Here is a 25,721-nt window from a genome sequence, read left to right on the forward strand (position 1 = left end):
AGAATAACATTATTCATCATGTTTCATTAGACTTTATGAAGCAAAATTAGTTCATTCTGTGGGGTGATGCAAAACATTTTGGCATTGATGTAAATAGTATAACACACTTATGACAAATTGAACAATGTGACATTTTAAAATCTAACATGAAATACCGTACTACTATTATGGCTTCCGGTAGACTTTTGTGATATCACTTTGATATTGATATCAAAACTTTTTGGCCATAGCTGTATATTGAAAAATACATATTCGTCTCAAATGGAATTGCTAGTTCAATAAGTTACTAATAAATTGCAAGAAATATATAGTGTTTTTTAATCCAATTTCACTATGAAACCAAGAAGTATTGTGGCAGGATTTTTCAATCTAGCTGTATTTATTTATTCTATTTTAAAATAAGCGTGTTGTATGGTAAAGTGTACTGTATGAGAAACGGATTTGAGATGCTATTGTATGTATTGCATTTGAATGAATTGTGCATGGATTTGCAAACTGAGGGAATACAATAACAAGTAAAAGCATAGGTGATTTTTCTGCCATTTAACAATTACTTCTATTTTAATGTAACTGTGTGGTGCTGTCTTTCTGTGCCATTTGTCATTTAAACAAAAGTTTTAAACATAATTATGAGAAAAATAACCGGAGCCTGCTGACGCTCTTGTGCCTTCTATACTTTCTTGTGCGCTGCAAAGGAAACGTGTGCGAACATGAGAGGATTCTTTTTTTCACAACCAAAAGTAAAATATCATGAGGTGTGACAACACATTACATTTTTGGTGGTTACAGTTCTTTATCAGGGAAGGCATGTGCATATAAGCTATATAAAAATGATATGATATATATATATATATATATATATATATATATTTATTTTATCAAAAAGCTTATACAGCACCTACCCTAACCTCTCACTCGCATGCAACACCTGGGTGTGCACTTATTATTATTTTTAAAACTAACAACTCGATATTTCCTGCAACCTGCCTGTCTTCAGACATGTTCTGTAGCCATAACGTGACGGTATAAACAGACGGCGTACGCCATTGACGTCTTAAATAGGGGACAGGGCTCATTTGTATACCTCTGACAATTGGTTACATAAAATATCTCTGTAATGGAAAATGACGGAAAATCTAAAACCATTAACGGATGGTAAAATAACCAGACCGTAGTTTTATAAATCACGTTTTAAATACTGCCCGGTAATTTTTTTTTATTGGCTGGAAATTACCACCATCTTTTATGAATATGGACCCATGTGTCAAAGTACAGATGGCTTTAATTCCTTAAAGTGCTATTTCTCTTTGCAGCAGGTCACAAAAAACTGAACCAATGCATTAAAAGTGTAGCAAGGGGCCATCATCAAGTAGTTTTCGCAATAGCTCCTCAATGTAGTGAGCTCATAATTGCTGGTTTAATGCATTCCTAACAGAATGACAGCAGATGACTGCTTACCAAATCAACAGTCGCAAATATGATTGGAAAATAACACTGGGATACAGACCACATCATCACAGACAAGGAAACAGTACTATGATTCCATTGGTATGTCAAAATTAAAAAATATTACCACTGTGGTACTGTACAATTATAGCCTGATTCTATTGTAGCTGGCCATGTGTTACCACCTTTCAATACAGAACAATTGTATTGCCATAGCTGTGCCCATACAAATCATTTAGCAAAGGCAGATAGCAGAAAGATAAAACAAGTTTTTGCAACAGGTAATGAAACAGGTAATTAAATAAATCAACATTCACCAGAAAAAAAGAAATAAATGCACCATTACCGCATCGATCTGGTGTTCCCTAGGAGGTTTACACCTTCAACCAGTAATTGACACTTCATCAACCTCAGCTCCCAAGTAAATTCTTGGGTTCCATTGTACTTGTCTATAGAACTGTTTGCAGTATCTGTAATCCAGCTGCATACAAGTTCAATATACAGTACAGTGTAAAAGTTACTCTGCAATATGTTTTGCATATTTTTTTTATTTTTTTTACAGGGATAGGGATGCATTGTAGGATCAAGTGAGTTTTTGAGACATCCCTTGTAGCTGCAATTCACCACTTCTATTTTTAAAATGTATTATGCTTACATTTGTATATTTTAAGATTTCTAATTCACACCATATGTTATCAGATGGTGTAACTTAACACTAGTAGAGTTTCTTTTAGGGTTTTCATTTTCTAATCAACACATCAGCTGCATCAAAGGGATCCTCTCAGATGAAAGCACTCCAGTGATCCAATGGGATGCACATTTTGGATGCCAAAAATCATCAAAAGGACTCACGTCACATGTAAAGTATTGCAAACTTTTCAAGTTACTGAAACAACTGCTGGTTTGCTTTTGTGATTTATTTAATGATCCGTCTTGTAACGTATCCTAAATTGCCATACAGTATATGCAAAATGTATCATGTTTTGATGATGTATGATGAAGAAATGGTGTATGATGTTTCTGCTGACACTTAAAACAGCCACTTGTTGTCTAAGGGGTGTCTCTAATGTATTTTATACAATTATATTTATGGAAGTAAGAAAAGTAATGGTCTTTATGGGATAAATCAGGTGCTGGGAATGTTCTTTTGTGAAACATTATGATTAGTGGTACTGGAATATCTGTTTTTCTAATGGTCATGCTCGGTTTGATAGCACTCTTATTGCCAGCAGTGCACTACTTTGATCTGCCCTTTAGGTACAGTGCCACACACCCTATTGAGCTCTGAGTGGAGCTTTTTCTTTCTGCTCATTTTCAAGAGGCTCTGTCTGAACAAAGGCTGCCAATTAAGACCAACTCTGTGGTGGATTTGAGATGTGGACAGCGGGCAGCTAGAGAGTGAACTAATACTCATTTCACTTCTAACAGATGGAGTACTGTACTTCAACAATCCTTTTGGAGCTGTCGCTGACTGTGTCACCCAATGTAAGAGAAAAGCCCCCACATCATAAATTGCTACATTTCAATTTAGTAATCATGGCAAGGCTCTTTAAAATGGATTAACCAAGCAGCAAAAAGCTTGTGCCAGTTGCCTTGGGAGCGGTCTTTAATATAAATCTATAATCTGCGTGAAATATTTATTTAAATGTTTCCTGCCTGGTGGCAGCTATACAAGCACTTGAGACTGAAATAAAAAACATATTCACTGAACTCACACTTTTGTTTTCATGTGCTCTACCTACTGATGATTTCCCCATTACAAGACTGACAGTGTGTTGCAGACAAATGCTCCATCATTTCTCATTTACATTCCTTAGAAGCAAAGTCGTTGACAAATACACTCTGGTAAGGCTTGAATGTGAAAGTTCAAACTAAATGAATTAGCTAAGTACGCTAACGGCTAAAAATCACAGGGAATGAGCAAAGAAAAAATTGACAAATCAAGCGCATGCTCTTTAAGGTGCCCTCCCTCAGGGCCTTTAGTTTGTGTAATGGCATCTGAAAAACAATTACTTCTGATTTTCTATATCATTAGGATCAGGCTGTGAAAAAAAGCTGCTTGTTTCTAAAGTATTAACAGTATTTGTCTTTTTGATGATGTATACAATTGATGTAAACATTTTTGTTTTCATTAAATTACATATTATAATAATTATAGCCTGAGCAGCAAAAGGCATTAGGAAGCAAAAAATAATATACTGAAGAGGGCTAATAAGAATAATGGCTGACTATAAAGTAAAAGAAACATCTTAATAATATGGAGGACACTGTCTAAAATGATGACATTTATACCTAAAATATGTTACGGTAAGGATCAGATTAGTTACCATAATGTAGCCACATATAACATGCACCATTTTACAAACGCATGGTAGAATCTCCGCTATATATGTTTAATATGCGCTGAAATAAACACCATATTCACATATTCAGTTCAGTGGAACACACACAGTCTCGGGTGACAAGGTATCACAAGAACCAAGGAAAGCTGACTTTTACTTTGAGCTGGTGATGACAGGAGTTAAGATGTATGCCGTCTTGAAAAAATTGCAAGTCAACACCAGTTCACCACTTATTAAGTGCCTCTTCAGGCTGTATTTTAAAGTGGTTTAAATTATGTAGCACGTTTTTACATCTGTTTGCTGTACACATTTTTGAATTCATCCTCCCCTGTCACGGTGCATTACAGTTGTGATTTCATACTCTAAACATGTCAAATTCATGCTTCCTTCCCGTCCTTATTCATCTTCAAGTCTTGAAACTGAATGTATCTTAAATCTTCTAACATAACACTGAACTGAAAGTCATGAAACGAATGCTATTTTGTGGTAATGTCTTATTCCGTTTCTGGAGGCAAATACTAAAAATGCTAAATATGAGAAAGGGAAGTATGGGTGTGATGTTACTTTATGCCAGACACAGCAGGGATATACAAATGTTTCTGGTTTTGTGTTAATTAGCCACAACTCATGTTTCTCGAAGCTATGTTCAGCCTTCTAAATAAAATGTAACTTTTGTTTCTTTTACATGGCATTGTAAACAGAGAACAAAATATCTTCTTACGGTCCATGTACAGATAACTGTTCTTTTTTTAAAAGACAGTTTACTTTTAATTATTCTATCAAGATAACAGTGTTTGCAGTGTATGCATTTTAATATCCCTTTAATAGAAGGAATTACCGAAGAAAGTGCATAAAGACGTATTGTTATCGTGATAGGGCCACCTCGTCACAATATTAGTCTCAGACAGTAGTCTCTTTTCAATATTTCTGTACTTAACGTGGAACACCTGGAGACCTGCCCTGGTGTTTCCATTAAATGCAATCATCTCAATGAATGAAGTGGACGTCACCTGCCCTGGTGTTTCCATTAAATGCAATCATCTCAATGAATGAAGTGGACGTCTACTTAATAAGGAAGTTACTGATCTTGATTTTTAATTTCTCATCCACTTTGCCTCCCAAGTAATCACCGCAGAAGCTCGCTTTGGAGTTATTATCTCACAAATATTAGTAAATGAATTGTAGATTGCTGTGGTTAATTGGTTAGGAGATGCTTGAATTAATAAAAGGCGCAGTAGAGCGACGGTTTCAGAAGATACCTTTATTCTTTTGATGAACTCCAATTGTCTTATTTCGTTTTATAAACATTAAGGTGAAACATCCTTATTTTGTAAGTGCCAATACTAAATAATGGTCCCTTTTCAGATTTCAAAAGTGAAATACTATTTAAAACTATGGCCAAAAGTTTAGCATCACCTAGTATTTTAGGATTGAGACATAATTAAAAAAAATATACATGAACATAATTTAGATATTTAACTACAAAATCATATTGCAAAAGTCTACCGGAAGCCATAATAGTAGTACAGTATTTCATGTCACATTTTTCAATTTTTGTCAGTTTTTCATTAAGTATATGGAAGGTGGAATTTTATTCAATATGTTAATGTAACATTTATGAAGCAAAATGTGTTAATTATACAGGGTGATGCTAAACTTTTGGTGTGTATATTGGATACATCAGTTAAGAAAGTCACTTACAGATTGCCAGGACGATCATTTGTTTTTCTTTCCTATGATTTCTACGATTTCCCTAATAAAGTAAAATTCCATAGCAAATTGTGTGATTCAAGTACCTGCATTTACACTGTATTATCCTTATGAGATTACACACTGTAAAATGCAGAAATAAGCCCTCAGTTTTCCATGAAAGGCTGTTTCTCACAATGAAGGTTCAGAGCACTTGAGGACCTGTTTCCAATAGAGATCACAGCCTTGTTTGCCTAGTTGCCAATAAGCTTATCGCATTAGCAGAATGTACTTTCTAATAAAGATACCCTGGGGTCATCCCTGATGTGTCTGTAAGAGATGAGGGCATTGCATGTCAGAATTAGCTGAAAGGAAATCATAGGTGTGATTATCGTACCAGCATTTACCAAAGGCTGCCCAGGTCTTCTAATTCTCATACTGTTTAATCTACACTCACAGTAACTTCACATGGATTACAAAGAGTAATCTTTTTAAAGGAAGGAGAAAAAAAGAAATATATAAATAGTGCATGTGCTGGGAAAGCACTTTAGAAAGCATATTCCTGCAGGCTCGTTTTCTGTGTCACTGTCCAGTGAAGCATTCATAATACAGAGCCCAAATATTCCTCAAACCAATGGATTTATTTCGTTGTGTTGCACCTAAAGAAGGCAGTTGTATTGGCTGAAGTTGCCTCATTACTTCCAACTGACATAAAGCTGTTTACTAAACCTCTATTATTTGAAGCCCCCTCTCTATCGATCGAGACAGTATGAGGTATTTTAATTCTTGCCTGCACTGAAGGTTGCTAGTCACTTGGCATGAAGAATTACTGTCTCAGTGCTGGGCAGACATGACATGATTCATTTCCAGTGAAAATACACATCTACGTGTATAGGTTTCAATAAAGGATTGTGTTGTAACACAGACACTAGATGTCATGAATGTTTGAATACTGGTTTGCATATTGTGCTTGGATTTATTTGCCAGCACCGGTTTTAATTTATATGAGGGATCCCTGCTGATATGGGTGACCTACATATCCAAGAAAAAAATGCTTTTTGACTAACAGTTTTTGAACAATAAGCTTCTTTTGATCTAGTATTGATTTTGATGGTTGTTCCATTTGTTTCCAGTATTGCTAGAAAATCAGCTTCTTTTTTTTTTTTACTACAAGGATAATGTGGGTACATAATTTCTATCCGGGATGATATGCTCATACATTGTGCTGGGCCGATAAGGAATCTTTCTGCATTACATTACATTACTAGGCTATCTCAGACAAGAATGTCCATAAGGTTATCTGTAAAAACATTACGGGTTTGTACCACGGTAGAGCATTAAACCATAATGCTGGGATTATTCCATTTTAACAATGACATGTAATCTAAATGGTTGTGCTGGACAGGTGATTTAGCTGCATGGGTTGCTCCACACTCCTAATTAATCAGTGCTTCCTGTCAGCAGCAGTGTAAATTTGAAGACAGATTGATGCCGAGAGCTGTCGAGATAAGCACAGGGAGTTAATGATCAGTTAGAGAAACGATCCAACCACATTTCTTTTCAGCACACAATGGGCCCTGTCCTTGGCGATCGACAAAAACACTACAGTTAAATGTACCAGTAAATAATAAAAGTGAAGAAAAGAAAAGCTGGAATTAGGTTACAGTCAGTGTAGCGTTATCATTCAATCGAGAACTGTATTTTTTATCAATACATTTGCAATGGATGGATGCCTAAACCAATATATTATAGTGGCACGGCAGTTTAATGTTAAACCCCAATTTCTGTACTTTAATAACTCTGACCCTGTTCAAAAGATAGTGAAAAAAAAATTAAAATCTGTGTTTTTTGCTGTTTTTTGTCAGTTTCCAGCTCCAAAATGGTTTGGAATTTGTGTCTGACAATTTTAGGGTAACAGGGGACTGGCTCAGAATAGTGCCTTTTTTCTGGTTTGGTGAAAAAATATTAATCTGTTCCTGAGTTATAGGGATTTAAAATTTTGGTTCTGAGCATGCTCAGTGCAGCTCTTGCAGTTAGATCTAAGATCTAATCTTCTTTCGTCAGTTTGTGAGGCTGACATTTTGTTTTCAGTTTTAAAAAAATTAAATACAAACTGTCTACAAATCATATATCTTTAGTAAACCATGGCATGTCTGAATATAATTGGGACTCTATAAGATTGACTGTGACTTTTTTATTTTCATTTTGTGAGTGGGAACGTCTCACAAAAAATTGAATTGTTCTCACGAGAAAAGCAGCTGTTCTGGCGTAAACAGAAGTACTCTGGTGAAAAACGAATTTAGAATGTCATTTATTTTGGTGTAAGGGGGATCTACTTTCGTGAGGTTCTTTTGTTCTTGCAAAAAAAGAATGGATAGCCACCGCCGAGTCCTTGGGAGAGGTTTGCCCGAGACAGATAGCAGGTGTGAGGTACCGCCCTTACATTTTAATTGCTAATATCAGCCTCTGTTCAAGTTAGAAAGACAAGAGACCCCTAATTTTGTTCCTCAGGGGGCTATAATGCTCAAAGCCGTAGGCTCCTATGATGAGGTTTTAGCCAATCGCAGGCCTGAATTTCCAAGCATATATATAGGGCAGCAGTGTGGAGTAGTGGTTAGGGCACTGGACTCTTGACCGGAGGGTTGTGGGTTCAATCCCCAGTGGGGGACACTGCTGTTGTACCCTTGAGCAAGGTACTTTACCTAGATTGCTCCAGTAAAAACCCAACTTTATAAATGGGCAATTGTATGTAAAAATAATGTGATAACTGTATAATGTGAAATAATGTATAATGTGATATCTTGTAACAATTGTAAGTCGCCCTGGATAGTGTCTGCTAAGAAATGAATAATAATAATAATAATATATATATATATATATATATATATATATATATATATATATATATATATATATGGAAGGAGTTCTCAATAGCAGCTCCGAGGCTGGTGCTGCAGATGAGCTCCTCATACAAATCCAGTCATTGTGGCAGAACAATGATCACAATCATATTTCTCAGCTTATATTACCTTCAGTTAGCTGCTTTGCTGCTCAAATATTCATAAAATAATATGACTATCTACACTGTAGTGATTTCACAGGTCCATTCATTTAAAAAAAAATATATATATATATATATATATATATATATATATATATATATATATATATATATATATATATATATATTATAAATAGTTTTATTTTCTTTTTACAAATTTAGGGCCAGCATGCCTCCTTCAGTAAAACTAAACTAGTTGTAATGCTTGGTTGCTTTTTTGTTTAACAAGACACATTTTATTTGTGCTGAATTAAGAATGAATGGGAAGTCTTTTAACAGCACAATACAAATGTTTTAATATCTGTCACAGGGAAAAATTGAAATCCTTAATGGACATTTGTATGAGAAGATGCGTGGCTAATCATATGTTACTGGATGAATAAATGCAATTATTCATTAACATTATACTGGTGGTATTCTTTGAAAATTAATTTTGAAACAATATCCCTATTTTAAAATTCTTAATGGAATATTTTCATTACTCAAAACAACAGGTACCTGGAAGAATATGTAACAGAGCATCATATTTCACTACAGTTTTCTACATGCAATCGATAGAGAACAATAGGGAAGAAAAAAGTTTCTACCTGCAATCGATAGAGAACAATAGGAGAGAAAAATGTTTCTTTTTAATACTCTGCAAAGGGTTTGCTGTAGGATGCTATAAATCATGCCTGACAGGAGATCAGAAATAATCATACCTTGTGCTTTATTTGTGAAGTACAATCACTCAACAATGTAATTTAGCTCTGTTTGTTGTGTGTGTGTGTGTGTGTGTGTGTGTGTGCGTGTGTGTGTGTGTGTGTGTGTGTGTGTGGTTTACATCCAGCTAGCTCATCCTTCAGACTGCACAATACAAAGGCCATAATTATTTTCAATTTCACCGCAAACTGTTTGAATTTGTATTTATTTTAAGGCTGTCAAGCGATTATAATTTTTGATCTTAGTTAATCTTGGTTTTAATCACATATTTAATTGATGCAATTACTGCATCCATCTCATTCAAGTTTGTTTTATTATTGATGCTATTATTATTATTATTATTATTATTATTATTATTATTATTATTATTATTATCTAAGGCCTTACGTGGTCTTGGACCTTCCTATCTTCAAGATCTGCTGACCCCATAAGTCCCGGGTCGTTCCCTGAGATCGGAAAATGCTAATCTTCTGACAGTCCCTAAAATTCCTTTGAACTCTGTCGGAGCCAGGGCATTTAGTTACAATGCATCTCGTCTTTGGAGCTTGCTCCCAATTCATATGAGGAATGCTAGCACAATTTAATCTTTTAAATCTTTTTTTGGATTAACATTTTTGCCCCTTCTTTATATTTTTATATTTATTTACACATAAGTATCTAGTATTTGCTGTTAAATTGTTTAAACCAACTGCTAAATGAGTCAGTTTATTACTCATTTTAATGCATTTCAAAATATACTGTAATTTTTCATATCAGTATCCTTTAAAAGGGTATCCTTTACCGATGTTTTTCATTGCCGTTTTAAAAGTATTCTCTTTAATTAATTACTTTAAATTGTCTAAATAAAACAAAGCTTTCATTGAGTAACGGTTATATTCTCTTTAATTGTAAATACTAATATGTATAGTACTAGGGCTGCAACGAAGGCTACATTTTGACTTTCGAAGGTTCGGACCATATAACCAAAGGAAGGCTCGAACCTTCGATGGTATCATTTGCATAATTTATTGGTGATGTCACCATAGCTACTTGTTTATATTTGATTGGAAATCATATCATTTTACAGGTAATCCATATAAATGGAATAAAACATTCACATGTGCTTTAAAAATATGTTATATATGTTATATATATAGAACAGTATATAGAACAGTATATAGAACAGTAATCATGTTTTTGTAATTTAACTAAAAATACACATTGTTTATTTACAGTAATTGAGCTTGCTTGCTTGTGAGCGGCAGCAGTGTGGAGTAGTGGTTAGGGCTCTGGACTCTTAACCGGAGGGTTGTGGGTTCAATCCCAGGTGGGGGACAATGCTGCTGCTGTACCCTTGAGCAAGGTACTTTACCTAGATTGCTCCAGTAAAAACCCAACTGTATAAATGGGGTAATTGTATGTAAAAAAAAAAAAAAAAAAAAAGTGATATCTGTATAATGTGAAATAATGTATAATGTGATATCTTGTAACAATTGTAAGTTGCCCTGGATAAGGGTGTCTGCTAAGAAATAAATAATAATAATACAATAAGCTTGCATTGCAGCAGCACCAACTGCAGCGGACAAAGCTTTATTTAACAGTCACTGTTTCAATCAGGTTATCAGTCACATTTTACTACTACTAAAAATATTAATAATACTAATAATAATAATATGAACTTACACTTGTCAAGTGACCCCAGACATTGGTTATGCCTCCATGATACGAGTCGCTTGCACAGTTTGAATTCAATTTTTGTTTTGGTGGTCTGGGCATTTAACAAAAAAATCCCAAACAACAGAGGGGTTTCTAGACATTTCTTTAAATACAGCTTACGCTATACAACGCTTTGCTGTCGAGATGGCGAATGAAGAAATTAAAGGTTTGCCTCTAGATAACATGAGCTGGAGCGGGGAGGGGAGGATGGTGCTCAGTTTTCGAAATTAAAATGATTTGTGTTATCGTATATTTTGAATGTTTCAAACATATTCTGCCATAGCACTTCTCTTACACTGTCTCTTACATATTTTACTGAAGCACTACAACCACTAGAGGTACGAGCCCACTGCTTTGGATACTGTACCCTGCTCCAGTTGTATGTAAAGTATAATGATGTGGTATTGGATTTTATTAACAACTTTTTTTTAAGTAATATGCATTATACAACTCAAAAGATTGAATTTTGCATATATATATATATAAACTACATTTCCCAACAGCCACTAGGGCTGAAGGTCTCAGAATACCTAATAATTCAATAATTGATTGAGTGTTTAAGCTTAATTAACTCAGGTATAAAGGCACTCTGAGTTCAGGAAGTCGAGGTGGGTGTAGTAGGAGGTACGTGGGGAGCTGGTTTTGAAGATGAAAAAAAGAATTACTGTGTGGTTAAAGAACTTTCTACAAGGTTTGTGCACATGGAAGTGACTTAGCTGTCCTGTTTTAGTTAGAAATTCATTTAAACAAGTTTAGTTTAGTACTCCTGTGTGGAGTTAGTTTTTTTTTTATTTGTGTTTGTTTTGATTTGTGTTTGTGAATAAAAGTGTGCAACCGTGCTAAACTGCAATTACTGCCTGAGTGTTGTCTTTCTCTGCTGCTGTCTGCCTTGGCCATCGGTCACTCTACCACATTTGGTGGCAGCTGTGGGATTGTGCTACCTGACGATTTGAAGGAGTATTGCACAAAAAAAGGAAGATTTGATGAAAACTTTGGTCCACACTACTGCCGTGCAACAGCTACTGCTGCTCAATAGCAAGCTAATGTTGCACAGCGGGAGACCAACTGATCGCTCAACTCACCCAAGGGCAAGCAGAACAACAAGAATTGGTGACTCGACTGGTAGCAGCTGAAGGCGGCCAGATCACAAAAAGCTCCATGAGACCCAGTCACTTGCTGCAAAAGATGGCCCCTAGCAACGACGTGCAGGCATACTTGTTGGCGTTCGAGAGGGTGGCCACCCGAGAGCCAAAAGCACAGTAGGCAGGTATTGTCACATGCTTTCTTATTGGAGATGTCCAGAAAGCCTATTATGATCTAGAGTCTGACGCGGCAGAGGACTATGATCGACTGAAGGGCAAAATTCTGGCAAGGGCAGGAGTAACCTTGGCAGAGAGGGCTCAGTGATTCAACACTTGGAGGTTCAATGAGAAGCAAGCTTCACGCTCTCAAATGTTCGACATCATCCATCTGGCCAGATGCTGGCTACAACCCAAGGTCAATACAGCAACAAGGGTACTGGAATTACTGGTCATGGACCGATATCTATGTGCCCTACCATCTCCATTAAATAAAATTTGGGTCAAGGAGACCCACAAACGGTGGATGACTTTGTCACCCTCATCAAGAGGCAACTGGCCACTGAGGAACTGTTGCGACAACCCGTTTTTCCATCAACTTGGAACTGCTGGAGACCCCCTTTCAGAAAGGACTCGGACACCAAGAGAGTGGGTAAGAGAGACTTTGATTTTAAAGGGAGCGCTGAAGAGTGGTCTAAGGCAGTGAAGGGACTGGAAAAAAAGGGGTTGTGGGTGAAAAACCTAATAACAGGTTCAGAAATTACCATTGTTACCGGTGTCAAGAGTATGGTCACATTGCTACAGAGTGCCTCAATGAGCCGGAGTCCATGCAATGAGCAGTGGGGGATACTGGTTTTTGTGGGGTTGTTAGTGTGGTAAATGTGGCTGTAGACAGCCACCCATATATGCATAAAAGCAATGTAAATGGAAAAGAGGTCCTGGCTCTCGCTGATTCAGTTAAGTGCAGTTACTTTGGTTTCACCTATTTTTGTGAAACCGAACAATTTGAACCACGATCTTAAGACTGGTATCACGTGCATACATGGAGATGTTAAATACTATCTTACAGCCGAGGTACAAGTTGAAATACAGGGGAAAATATATTTATTGATAGTGAGAGTGGTCAACCAGATGCCGCATGCCGTGATACTGGGTAGAGATCTGCCAGATTTTCTCAAGCTGGTCCAAATTCACGAAACTCGAGGAAAAAGATTAATTGGGTTGACTCCACAGAGGGTATAGGAGAGGTTTTTCCATTTACTGACTCTGGGTTGTTTGTGTCTAACATAAAAAAGAAAAAAATCATGTAGAGAATGAAGGGCTGATAAATACTGTGGGCAACCAGTGTACTGGTAGAACGATGGGCAGTACCAAGTTCTCAATTTGGGAGAGACCAACCTAGTGACCTTACATTGGGTAACCTGAGATAAAAGGTGGTCAAATTAAATGGTGTACCAGTAGACGATAATAGATGATCTATTATATAGGGTGACTAAACTTGAAGGCACAGAAGTGCAGCAGTTACTGGTTCCCCAGAGTCACAGACTCACTGTTATGACACTATTTTGGTGCGCACCTGGGTAAAGATAAGACAATACAACAGGATTTAAAAAGCTTTTTTATTGTTGGGATTATACAAAGAGGTAGAACAGTTTTGTTATTCAAGCCCCTACTGTCAGTTCACCAGCCCTAAAACCAAATTCAGAGCACCACTAGTACTGCTTCCAATATTCCAGGTTCCATTTGAGTGCATAGCTATGGATCTGGTGGGGCCCTTGCCAAAATCTGCTAGGGGACACAAATACATATTGGTCGTGGTAGACTATGCTACGAGGTATCCAGAGGCTATTCCGCTACAAAACATGGCTTCTAAAAATATAGCCAAGGAACTGGTATAGGTTTTTACTCGGGTCGGGATACCTAAAATCCTGACTGATCAAGGGACCCCTTTTATTTCAAAATGAATGAAAGATCTGTGTGTGTTGTTGCAAATGAAACCCATCTGAACCTCAATATACAATCCCCAGACTGATGGCTTGGTTGAAAGGTTTAATCGTACACTAAGGGCATGTTAAAAAAAATAAATGAAAGGGACAGGAAAAATTGGAACACCTTACTTAATGTTTGCCGTAATGGAAGTGCCGCAATCATCAACAGGGTTTTCACCGTTTGAACTGTTGTATGGTAGACAACCTAGGGGTGTTCTAGACATAGCAAAAGAGCTCTGGGAAAGTCAGGGTAGCCCTGACACGAATATTATTGACCATGTATTAGGTATGAGAGACAGAATTAAGGAGGTCACTCCCATTGTACGGGAACATTTAGAAAAGGCTCAAGAAAGCCAGAAAGTTAGTTATAACAAACAAGCCCAAGTCAGAACCTTCTTGCCCAGGGAAAGGGTTATGTTGTTGGTACCCACACCTGATAGTAAATTGTACGCACGATGGCAGGGACCATATGAGGTAATAGAAGCGGTCGGACTATTGAACTATAAAATCCGGCAACCGGATCGCAGAAAGCCAGAACAGATTTACCATGTTAATCTGTTAAAACCATGGAGAGATAGGGAGGCTGCTCTGTTGGCTAGTAGTGATGATTTCTCAGCTGTATAAGCGAATATAGGTCCTGAGCTTAGTAAAGAACAGCAAAGAGAGGGAGAAGCCATGGTAAATAATAATAGAGATTAGAGCAGGGGTGGAGAAAATGTTGGGCCTCGGGGTAATAGAGCAGTCACACAGTGAATGGACCAGCCCAATAGTGATGATGCCTAAACCTAACAATTTTTGAAGTTTGATGCCTACCCTATGCCCTGCATAGCTGAACTTCAGGGTATTGGCAGATCCCACTAACAGCAGGGCCTGGGCAGGGTTGACAACTATTCTCACAAAAAGCTATATTGGGCTGAAAGAAGCTAAATATCTGGGATATGTGGTGGGGAATACAGTAGTCAAGCCTCAGATAAAAAAAGGTAGTGGCTATTAGAGATTGGCCCAGACCGGTAAATAAAAAACAGGTTAGAGCTTTCCTTGGAATAGTGGGCTATTACAGGCGTTTAGTTCCTGAGTTTGCCACAATCGCAGCTCGCCTGACAGAGTTAACCAGAGCGAGGGCATCGAATATGGTCAGCTGGGGTGAGAACGAGGAAGAGGCTTTTAAAACATTGAGGAGTAGGTTGTGCCAAGACCCTGTTTTAATTGTACTCGATTTTAGAAAACGTTCAGTTTTACAGACGGATGTGTCTGAACTGGTCTGGGGGCCATGCTATCTCAGGTGATTGAGGGGGAAGAACACCCAGTGATATATTTAAGCAAAACGTTGCTGCCTAGGGAACAGAGGTATGCCACAGTTGAAAAGGAATGTCTGGCAGTAAAATGGGCTGTTGAATCACTCTGATATTACCTATTGATATTAGGTAGAGAGTTTACATTGGTAACAGATCACACCCTCTTGAAATGAATGAAAATGAATAAGGAAAAGAATGCCAGGATAACTCGTTGGTTTTTATCATTACAACGATTTAAGTTTCAACTACAGCACAGAAATGCTTGCATAGTGAGAGGTCCCGGGGTTGCAGCATAAAAAAAAAAAAAATCTAAATTATCTGAGTTAGATGGTATCTAATGAACCATGTGAATTAAGAGGTGCAGAGCTATTACATTCAAGACACATAACTCACCATGAAATTACTGGCACTGGAGCTCAGTGCTCCTCCTAAGTGTTTCTGAAGAAACCCAGCTGAAGTGTTATAAGATGACTAGCTTCATGCAATTCAGGAATGCTGTGACCCACTGAGGCTTGTCAAATGTATAAAATATTTAGTGCTACTAACCTGCTGTACGATTTGATTTTTCATTTTAGAGGGTTTTTCGGGGGGTGGGGGGTGGGTTGGGGCTAAAACCAATATTGACCTGCCAAAATGTTTAATAGACAGTAGGGTAGGTGGATCTTTATTATACAAATTATCTGACCTATGTGACATTACTACTACAATGAAAAGCTTCAGTAACCATAAGATGTGGAACGGTGAAATGAATTAAGACAGCACAGGTCGTGTTGCATAGAAATCAATTAAAAGAACTTATTATTATAATTTTATTTTAATTACATTGTAATATAAGAATCTGCTCCTTCATTTTTCATGCCGGGGCTGTTAATTTTTACTATTAGGGTATTTACGAAGGTGGCTGTTTTTTTTTTTTACTGCTTCAATGCAAACACCATACAAAACCTCTTTTGTTTAGAATTGGACCTGTCAGACTCTCACAATTCGGACGTCTCAAAATATAAGCTATTGTGCTAGACAGTATTAAGTCCCAGCCAGACTGCTTTTTATTTTTTGTTATTAGACACAGGCTTATAAATAAGGACTCACATTCTCCTTCCTCTATGGTGACCAATATATCAAAACTGTTCCTGAGATTCTGCATTTCTACTCCTCTGTTTGTATCCTGGGACACTATCACCCTTCATGTAAATGTGCTTTATTTTGCTCTTATCTGCCCCTATTTTACTGCATTTAATCCTGTACTTCAGAATACTGTAATCTGCCAAGTGCTTAACCTGTAGTACTTTGTATTTAATCATATCCTGATGTAACTATCACTATTTAATCATACCCTGATGTAACTATCACTATTATCTGCTGTATTATTGAATTGTGGTTGTCACACTTATACTTTGCTTGAACAAAAGTTATTGTATTTCTTGCTCTTATTGTATTACTTGTATTGTAACACTTGGAATGTATTTGCTTACGATTGTAAGTCGCCCTGGATAAGGGCGTCTGCTAAGAAATAAATAATAATAATAATAATAATAATAATTTCATAGTTAAATGGTTTTCCTGGGTCATTCAGATGTCTGCTTTGAATTCAAAAGGAAGACCACATTGGAACTTTAAAGCAGCTGTCAACTGAGTTAGACGAGCATTCAAATATACAGTTTATTTATTTGTCATGGTTTAAAAGGTCATAGAAACATAGTATAATGGCCTAATCATCTTATCTTTCCTGTTGTATTTGATTAACATAATTTAAGGATGCTTCAGAAAAAATAGAAAGATATCTTTATACTTAAATAGGCAGTGGTACTAATAAAGCAAAGGGCTCATTAACAAGTATATACAGAAAATAAAATCAAATAATAAAAATACAGTCCAAAGCACATGGTAATTAACTATAATGAACTAAATTAATTTTGTTATATTATTTTTTGATGGAAAGGTGAAGAAGGAGAGGAGCATATCTTTGCTTAACAAACTTTACAAAAGAAATGAAAGTATTGCCAGATAATTTGTCGACCAAAAGCAATGCTTTGTTTTATAAACTTTACAAAATAAATGAATGTAGTGCCAGATAATTTGTCGACAAAAAAAAAAAACAGTATTACCTGTATGACAGAGCGCACTGATGAAGCTCGTATGCCACAAATGAATCTTCCTTTAGGGAAAGCAAACAGTCTGGAAAGCCAACCATGGTCTGGAACAAATCTAAATGATGGCAGTGCCCTAGCCATCACAAAGTACAGATGTAGTGCTGCCATAAACTTTAATTTAGGCCTGGGGTTGGTTTCCAATAAAGCAGATTATGGGAGAATATATATAAAAAAAAAAAAAAAAAAAAAAAAAAGAAATGGTAGAATGAATAACTAGCTACCAAGGAATTACATGTTGTATTAAATGCATCACAGCTGTGGGCAACTGCAGGTTCTATTTTGCACAGTAAAATAATCTACACTTGTTTGTTGGGAAAGGGGATAATGATGTTCCTGGATCTCCATGTAAAGCTCTTTGTTTCTTTCTGAATGTCTAACAGCTACCATTTTCCTATCTTATTTTTTTTTCTTTCGATCATTTATACTTTCAAAACATCTGCAGCATATAAAACCTGATTGCTCATTAAATTATATTTTCTTCATGCAGAGTCGCAGTTTTTAATTGACAGTCCTATTGACTAAGCCATTATCTTAAACACTTTGTGTTGATGAAACAGATATTTTATATTCATTTCTGGGAAGAGAATTGAACATTTGGTCCTAGAATTTGCAATGCTGTATATACTGGAATCCTGTGCAGCCAGCTACCTAATGCAAAAAGATTGCACAAATAATGATCATTAAATGAAAATAATGAAGATACAAATAAAAAAGATAGCAATTTACAACTTTAACCGAGGGTGAATTATAAGTGGCAGAAGGCAGGCTTTTACAGATGTGCTTAAGGGAAACAGAAGGAGCTCAGTCAGTTTATTCAGCATCACCACATATAATAATTGCATAATGAGAGTCACGCAAGTTAGTTTTGTTGTTTGTTTGTTTGTTTGTAGGCATTCAATACATTTAACTTATTATCATTACACCATGTCAGCACAGATCGAGAAACTATTGTCCACATTTCATTTTATCGTTCTTGTGTAACATGTACAGGAATATATTTTGCAACGCAAATCACACACAACGTTGTTTCTTTTTACGGTTACATACAGTAGACTAATGACATCACGCAGGGATGATCTTCTTCCAGTATATCTAAAGGATATTTATAATAATAATAATAATAATAATAATAATAATAATAATAATAATAAGGAGTTTATAATTAGTTTACACACTATGAACTATGGAATTACAAAACAGTAGCATTACCACTGTACCAAGGCGGTTTCTTTTCATGATGCACAGAATCCTATGGATTGCAAAGACACCCAGGAGCGAGTGATCTGCCTGGGAGGAAGGACCCCAGTGTGATGTCATTAGTCTGTGTGAGATTTTATCAAACCAACACCTGTCTTGGAGGTAGATCTACTGATCTACTGCAGATCTGCCTCAGAGACGAAACTGATTTTCCAAAAAAACGTATGTGTGTACGAATCACATGTGTTAAAGGCAGTGGCTGTCCCATAATTATCAATTCACTGGGCTTCAGCCAAACCTTCGTATATGTGTTTCGCATCACTAGATTATTTTTTAAGTCACTTTGATCCATCAAAGTTGACGCCCTGGCTTGAATCACCACAGGGTGTAATCTTAGTTGTTACGTTTTATGGACAAAGGACATCTTGAGGTCAGAGTTCGTGGAGACAGTAAGGTCAGCAGTTCAGTTTCTGATGATGTTGTCTTTTGATGACAAATAGTTGTGTAAATTTTGAACTGTACTGTTGTATCTATACTATCTAATATGTATTTTGCTGGATTAGCCCATTGTAAATTGAATTCCGACTACTGTACCTTTATATGGCTTACTGAGAAATTATATATATATATATATAATGTCAGGACAATCTTTATTATAAAATAAGTAGAGTAAGAATAGTTGGAGCACAGCCTCATCCTTCAAAGCATCCCGGTACCGCCTGCTAAAAAACAAACAATAAAATAATAAATCTATGTGTTCATCCCGGTGAACAAAAAATGATTAGGGAGAGGAGCATCGTTTACTCCCCCCTCCGGACGAGGCTGGGAGTGAGGTGGTAAATCAAAAGCACGGCAAGACTACCATTGTGAAATAGGTATATATTCCTTTATAGGTTAATGGAACTTCCTGGTAATAGGCTTGTAGATTAACCCTTTGCGGTCCATTTATTAATCGCACGTCAGGTCTAATTAATTTTCACACGCGCAGTTAATTTTAGACGCGCTGATTAAAAGTATTTTTTTTCCACAGTCAAATGGGTTTAAATGGTCCTGCATATCAACAAAGCACTCACTAAGCATCTCCAGCCCCGCCCCACCCTTTCGTTCGCTATCGCTTTCACCTATGTAAGAAATAAATAATAATAAAAATAATAGTCGTACATACCGATCGATCATCTCCTGATCACTCGTTTTATCACCAAACTCCTCAATAATGCGATCCAAGTCATTATTTTATTACTATAACATCTCAAAAAAGCTCTGCAAATGTCCGTGTTCTCTGTGCGCTGATTCAGTCAGCCAACTTGTTCACTTACGACCGCCCCGTTATCTGATACCAGATACCATGTATGACTATTCATGAGATAAGCCATTTATTTTTATTTTTTTCGACTTGTCTCGGCTCCTGTCGCTCCCACTCGGCAATTGAATGGTTTTATCGGCTTATTCCTGAGAAAAAACGACTAGAAACCAGTTTTTTGCGGTGCTATAATGATGTCGGACCCAGTCCGACAAAGGGCCTGTGAGGAATAATTGCAATGTCGGACCCAGTCCAATGAATGTGCCAGGCACTTGTACTATAGATTTACTGCCTGAAACCTCTATCACTCCCCTCCTCAAAAAACCTACACTCGACCCCACCTCCCTCCAGAGCTACCGTCCTGTCTCCCTCCTACCCTTCCTCTCCAAAACCCTCGAGCGGACTGTACACTGCCAGCTCTCTGCTTTCCTGTCCAACCACTCTCTGCTTGACCCTCTCCAATCTGGCTTCCGCTCTGCTCAATCCACTGAAACCGCCCTCCTGTCTGTCACCAACTCACTTAAGTGTGCCCAAGCTGCCTCTCTCTCCTCTGTCCTAATTCTCCTCGACCTCTCTGCTGCCTTTGACACTGTTGATCACTCTATTCTACTATCATCTCTCGCTGACCTGGGGATCTCTGGCACTGCTCTGGCCTGGTTCTCCTCCTACCTCTCCAACCGCACTTACCAGGTAACCTGGCATGGAGCAACCTCCACACCTCACCCTCTCTTAACTGGAGTCCCCCAAGGGTCAGTCTTGGGTCCTCTCCTGTTCTCTCTCTACACCTGCTCCCTGGGCCCCCTCATCGCATCCTATGGTTTCTCATACCATTTCTATGCTGATGATGCTCAGATTTCCCTCTCCTTCCCCACCTCTGACTCCACCATCTCCTCCCGTATCTCTACCTGTCTGTCTGCTATTTCCTCCTGGATGCACTCGCATCACCTCAAACTCAACCTCTCTAAATCTGACCTCCTTTTCTTTCCCTCCTCCTCCCCTTCCCCCTCCTCTGATCTCTCTATCTCTGTTCCTCTGGAATCTACCACACTCTCTCCCTCTTCCTCCGCTAAGAACCTCAGAGTCACCCTGGACCCCTGCCTCTCTTATTCCCAGCACATCTCCACTCTGGCACGCACTTGCCGATTCTTCCTGAGCAACATCCGAAGAATCCGACTCTTCCTCACCAACTACGCTACCCAGCTCCTGGTCCAGGCCCTGGTACTCTCCCGCCTAGACTACTGCAACTCCCTCCTGGCTGGCCTCCCTGCGTCCGCCACCCGTCCGCTCCAGCTCATCCAGAACTCTGCTGCCCGCCTGGTGTTCTCTCCGCCTCGCTTCGCCCACACTACTCCACTACTCCGCTCAATCCACTGGCTCCCGATCACTGCTCGCATCCAGTTCAAGACTCTTGTACTAGCCTACAGATGCCTTGACCAGACTGCACCCAGCTACCTCCAGACCCTCATCTCTCCCTACACCCCGACTCGACCTCTCCGCTCCGCCTGCACTAGAAGACTGGCTCTACCTCCGCTGCGCTCCCCTGCCTCCAGAGCCTGCTCCTTCTCCACCCTTGCTCCGCAGTGGTGGAATGACCTTCCTACAGATGTCAGGACTGCCCAGTCCCTGACCACATTCCGGCACCTCCTTAAGACTCACCTCTTCAAACAGCACCTGTAGAACTCCTCTGTTTGTATCCTGGGACACTATCACCCTTCATTTAAATGTGCTTTATTTTGCTCTTATCTGCCCCCTATTTTACTGCATTTAATCCTGTACTTCAGAATACTGTAATCTGCCAAGTGTTTAACCTGTAATATTTTGTATTTAATCATATCCTGATGTAACTATCACTATTTAATCATATCCTGATGTAACTATCACTATTATCTGCTGTATTATTGAATTGTGGTTTGTCACTTCGCTTGAACAAAAGCTATTGTAATTCTTGCTCTTATTATATTACTTGTATTGTAACACTTGAATGGATGAGAAATAAATAATAATAATAATAATAATAATAATACTTTACGCAATGCAGTTTAGGATGTCAATTATCTCCATTTTGGCACTGGATAGATCTCATCAAGACCTCAATATTCATACATATATTCTCTATAAATGCTTGACACAGTGCAGGTTTGTCTTTTTCTATACTACTAGTAAAAAGCAAATAGGATTACAGAACACCCTGTAATGTCTACAAGAAACACATCACTTGTGAAATATATTCTAAAATTAAAAAAAAAGCTGGAAGAGCTTTAATATTAATCAGAATTCCACTGAAACTGTACTGCTGCAATATAGTAGGTAAGGGAGACAGCAAAGGTATGCAGATGTGTTCCTTGTAAACAATACATTGTGTTCTATAATCATTTAAAATGTTGTAACATGAACAGCTAGATTAAAACAAACAAAAAAAAGAAAGTCACACATAGCCCTTTGCAATAAAGACAGATACACCTGAGCCAGTATGATCCCTCTCAATGCCTTTCAATCTGTACTTTTCTCACTCACCCCTGGCTTGCGCACCTATTTGCAGTCACTGGGTCATGCATTAGGTCACTGGTTGTACAACCGTGTGTCCTTTTTATCTCATTCTCCTCTGTGCAGCACTAAGAGTATCTATTCACATCCTCCCTATTTCATACAGTACATGTCTTATCTCTATCTGACTGGAGAGCGTGTGGCCGACCCTTAATACATCAAAGTGCCTTTGTAATTCCAGATTAGCCTTAGTGACCCCTGCTGTGGCTTGCCCACGAAAGCACTTCCTGTTTAGAAGTAAATATAGCAAGACCTTCCTCTCATACTATTAGAAGCCATTGTATTCTATTTTAGCCTAATCATGTTCTGAACTATTGCAAAGGTTGTGCTTATATTGCAATTTATTATTATTATTATTATTATTATTATTATTATTATTATTATTATTATTATTATTACAAAACCATCAACATGCTTATAAATGTCTTTGTCTGGTATTTTAAACTCCACTGCACTGTGTTGTCTGCGGATGTTACCTGCTGTGGTTTGCAATAGAGAACTACATTTCGATGGTTGATTGTTGTGCTTCTGTACCGCTAGGCACTGTAGCAGAGACCCTTTGTGTGTAACCAAACATTTGTCTAAAAAGGGTGCCCGCTTGGCAAAAATCCAACCCTGCTACATCTGTGATCCAATCATGTGTACACTGCAAGACTCACCACATTCTCAGGTACTGTAGGCTGTTTGGGACAGACAGATTGTTCTGACTGATGGAGAGGGATAGTAAAACAGCATCAGATCAAAGACAAAGTGGAAAGCGTAGCTGGGCTATACTTTCAAAAAATAAAAAATGGCAGATTTTCAAATGGGAATATGAGCCTTAAACCTTTCATTTAGCTTTACTGTGTACATGTAAAACTAAAATGTTTGAGGCGTGCAATATATACCATGAGTAATATCATTATAATACCTAGTGACTAAATACAAACCTTTATAATGAATAAACAGGAATTGCTAAACCCCAACTGGAAATGTATCCTTTTTTTTTTTGCAGTGACATTCTGCCTGTTGCTGTCCTCTCTGTCTGTTATAAAACCGATGTTGATTTGATCTGACCTCTCAGAAGGCACGTTTATTATAAATATCAAATGATACCTGTTTGGCACACACTCTTTTAATGCTATCTGTCAAAACTAAATTGAAAATCAAAACAGCAACTATACCGTAATCAAGGACCTGCTCACTTGTACAGCCATCACTGCATGTCAGGGAGTTCACACTCGCTCTTCTCGTGTTCAGAAGAAGCAAGACTTCAAGACTTCAAATCATAACCTTGTCCTTCTATTACCATGCAAGCAGTAACTTAGCATTAACAGGGATTCATTTACCAGTACATCACAGGCACTAGAATCTGCACCACAGGAGTAATAAACATTAGTGCAGTGATCCCCGAAGTAACATATTTTGTGGATAGAGGATTCAGTAGCATAAAGCTGCATTTATTGTATTTTAATGACTTGCGGCTTTTAGCTGCTTATCATAAAGGTTTTATATTTATATGTGCATGACTGCTAAATGTCAGCAAACATCGGCTGTTTGTATGCATGTATGTAAGTATGTATGTTTACATATATATGGGGATTTAGACCATTTGATATCTCACCCACTGTTTTTTATTGTTTTTGACAAGACTGTGTGGTTGTTGTCTGTCCCCTGAATACTTACACATGGATGCTTACACATATACTGTAGAAGTATTCAAGTTCCAATTATAAAGTTACACTTGCGTATTACTGTCAGGGCTTGAATTTCATTTTTGTGTGCTGGGGGGATTTCCCCCCTATGCTGCAGCCAATGGGGGGGGAATCCAAAATTTTAGGGGGAATGGCAAAAGAAAAGGCACTTTTAGATGTAAAAAACTATATATATATATATATATATATATATATATATATATATAGGTGGCTTTTATAGTGCCTGAGTAATATGTGCGTAACTGTCGGTGCCCGGTTGATCAACCTTACACTATACACCCAGAGGTTAAGCCACAGCTGAATTTTTGTAGAACAATTTCACAGCGCTGGGGAATCACCCCCTTTATGGTTGACGTCATTGGGAGTTATTTCCCAGCACTGTTCTGTGCTCTAATGGCATCCAGCTGTGATTTATCCTTGCAGGGTTGATCAAAGAAACCCCTTAGATGCACCTACAGCTTTGGCCAAAAGTTTTGCATCACCCTATAGAATTAACTACTGTTGCTTCATAAAGTCGAATAATACCTGCTGAATAATGTTAAGTTAACATACTGAATTACATATCGCTTTGTAGTTTACATTATATATATTATATATAAATAAAAAAAAAAAAAAAATATATATATATATATATATATATATATATATATATATATATATATATATATATATATATATATTTTAATGATGTCTCAATCCTAAAATTCTAGGTGATGCAACACTTTTGGCCATAGCTGAAGTCGCTTTTCCTTGAAATCTCTTATTACTCAAGGGCAGCCCTTAACATCACTAATACTGTATCCCTCAGATGCCCAAGTGCAGCATATAACAATAGTCTTATATTCCCATGTTAGGGTCCGTTTTTTAAGAGGACTGCAGTTGTAGCTTTGTGGGAACTGTCTCAATATCAATAGTTCATACACTAGATCAAGGATGCTATTCAAAGAGAAGGTCGACATGGTTTCTTGAAGAAAGGATTATGGTTTCTTTTATGGGTAGCTTAAAATGGTAAAACAGCAATAAATACATAAAGAAAATATAACGTGTATATGTTAAAATATCAAATTGTTAATAAGTATGAACTTTGTGTTTCATTCTTATTTTATTAAAAAAGGCTTTAAAAAAATAACAAGGTTTATCATTAGCATAATACACTAGTTATCTTATCACCACACTTCCAAGAGAACATATTTTTTTTTCTTTTTTTTCCCAAGAGCTAGGGGAACAAGTAAAACTAGTCTCAGTTTAAAATATGAGATACTAGTATGAGAGGTGGATTTATTCTTATAGACAGCACTACTTCCGATCAGCATTGCATTGCCCCACTGTTATATAGCCCCCCCCCCCTGTTCTATAGAGTTATTTTATGAATTAGCATATTACTGTTTTCGATTCAAAACCTGTGCCAGTACATAGCAAGTTCAGCAGACAGCCAAAATGCCTCATTAATGCATGAGGGAGGGAAAAAACAGCATTCATATAAGATGCCATTTTCGGCTCAAGCTGTGCTGTCATGAAATAGCCACCATTTCTTTTACA

At 37.5% G+C, this 25,721-nt stretch overlaps 1 protein-coding gene across 21 annotated transcripts in view; it reads right to left on the bottom strand.

Moving 5' to 3' along the window:
* The window catches only part of LOC117410391 (neurexin-1), a 455,487-nt gene that overhangs the window by 208,284 nt on the left and 221,482 nt on the right, over nt 1-25,721 (bottom strand). The window lies entirely within an intron of this gene.

The sequence above is a fragment of the Acipenser ruthenus genome, chromosome 6 (genome assembly GCF_902713425.1).
Source record: "Acipenser ruthenus chromosome 6, fAciRut3.2 maternal haplotype, whole genome shotgun sequence".
NCBI lineage: Eukaryota > Metazoa > Chordata > Actinopteri > Acipenseriformes > Acipenseridae > Acipenser > Acipenser ruthenus.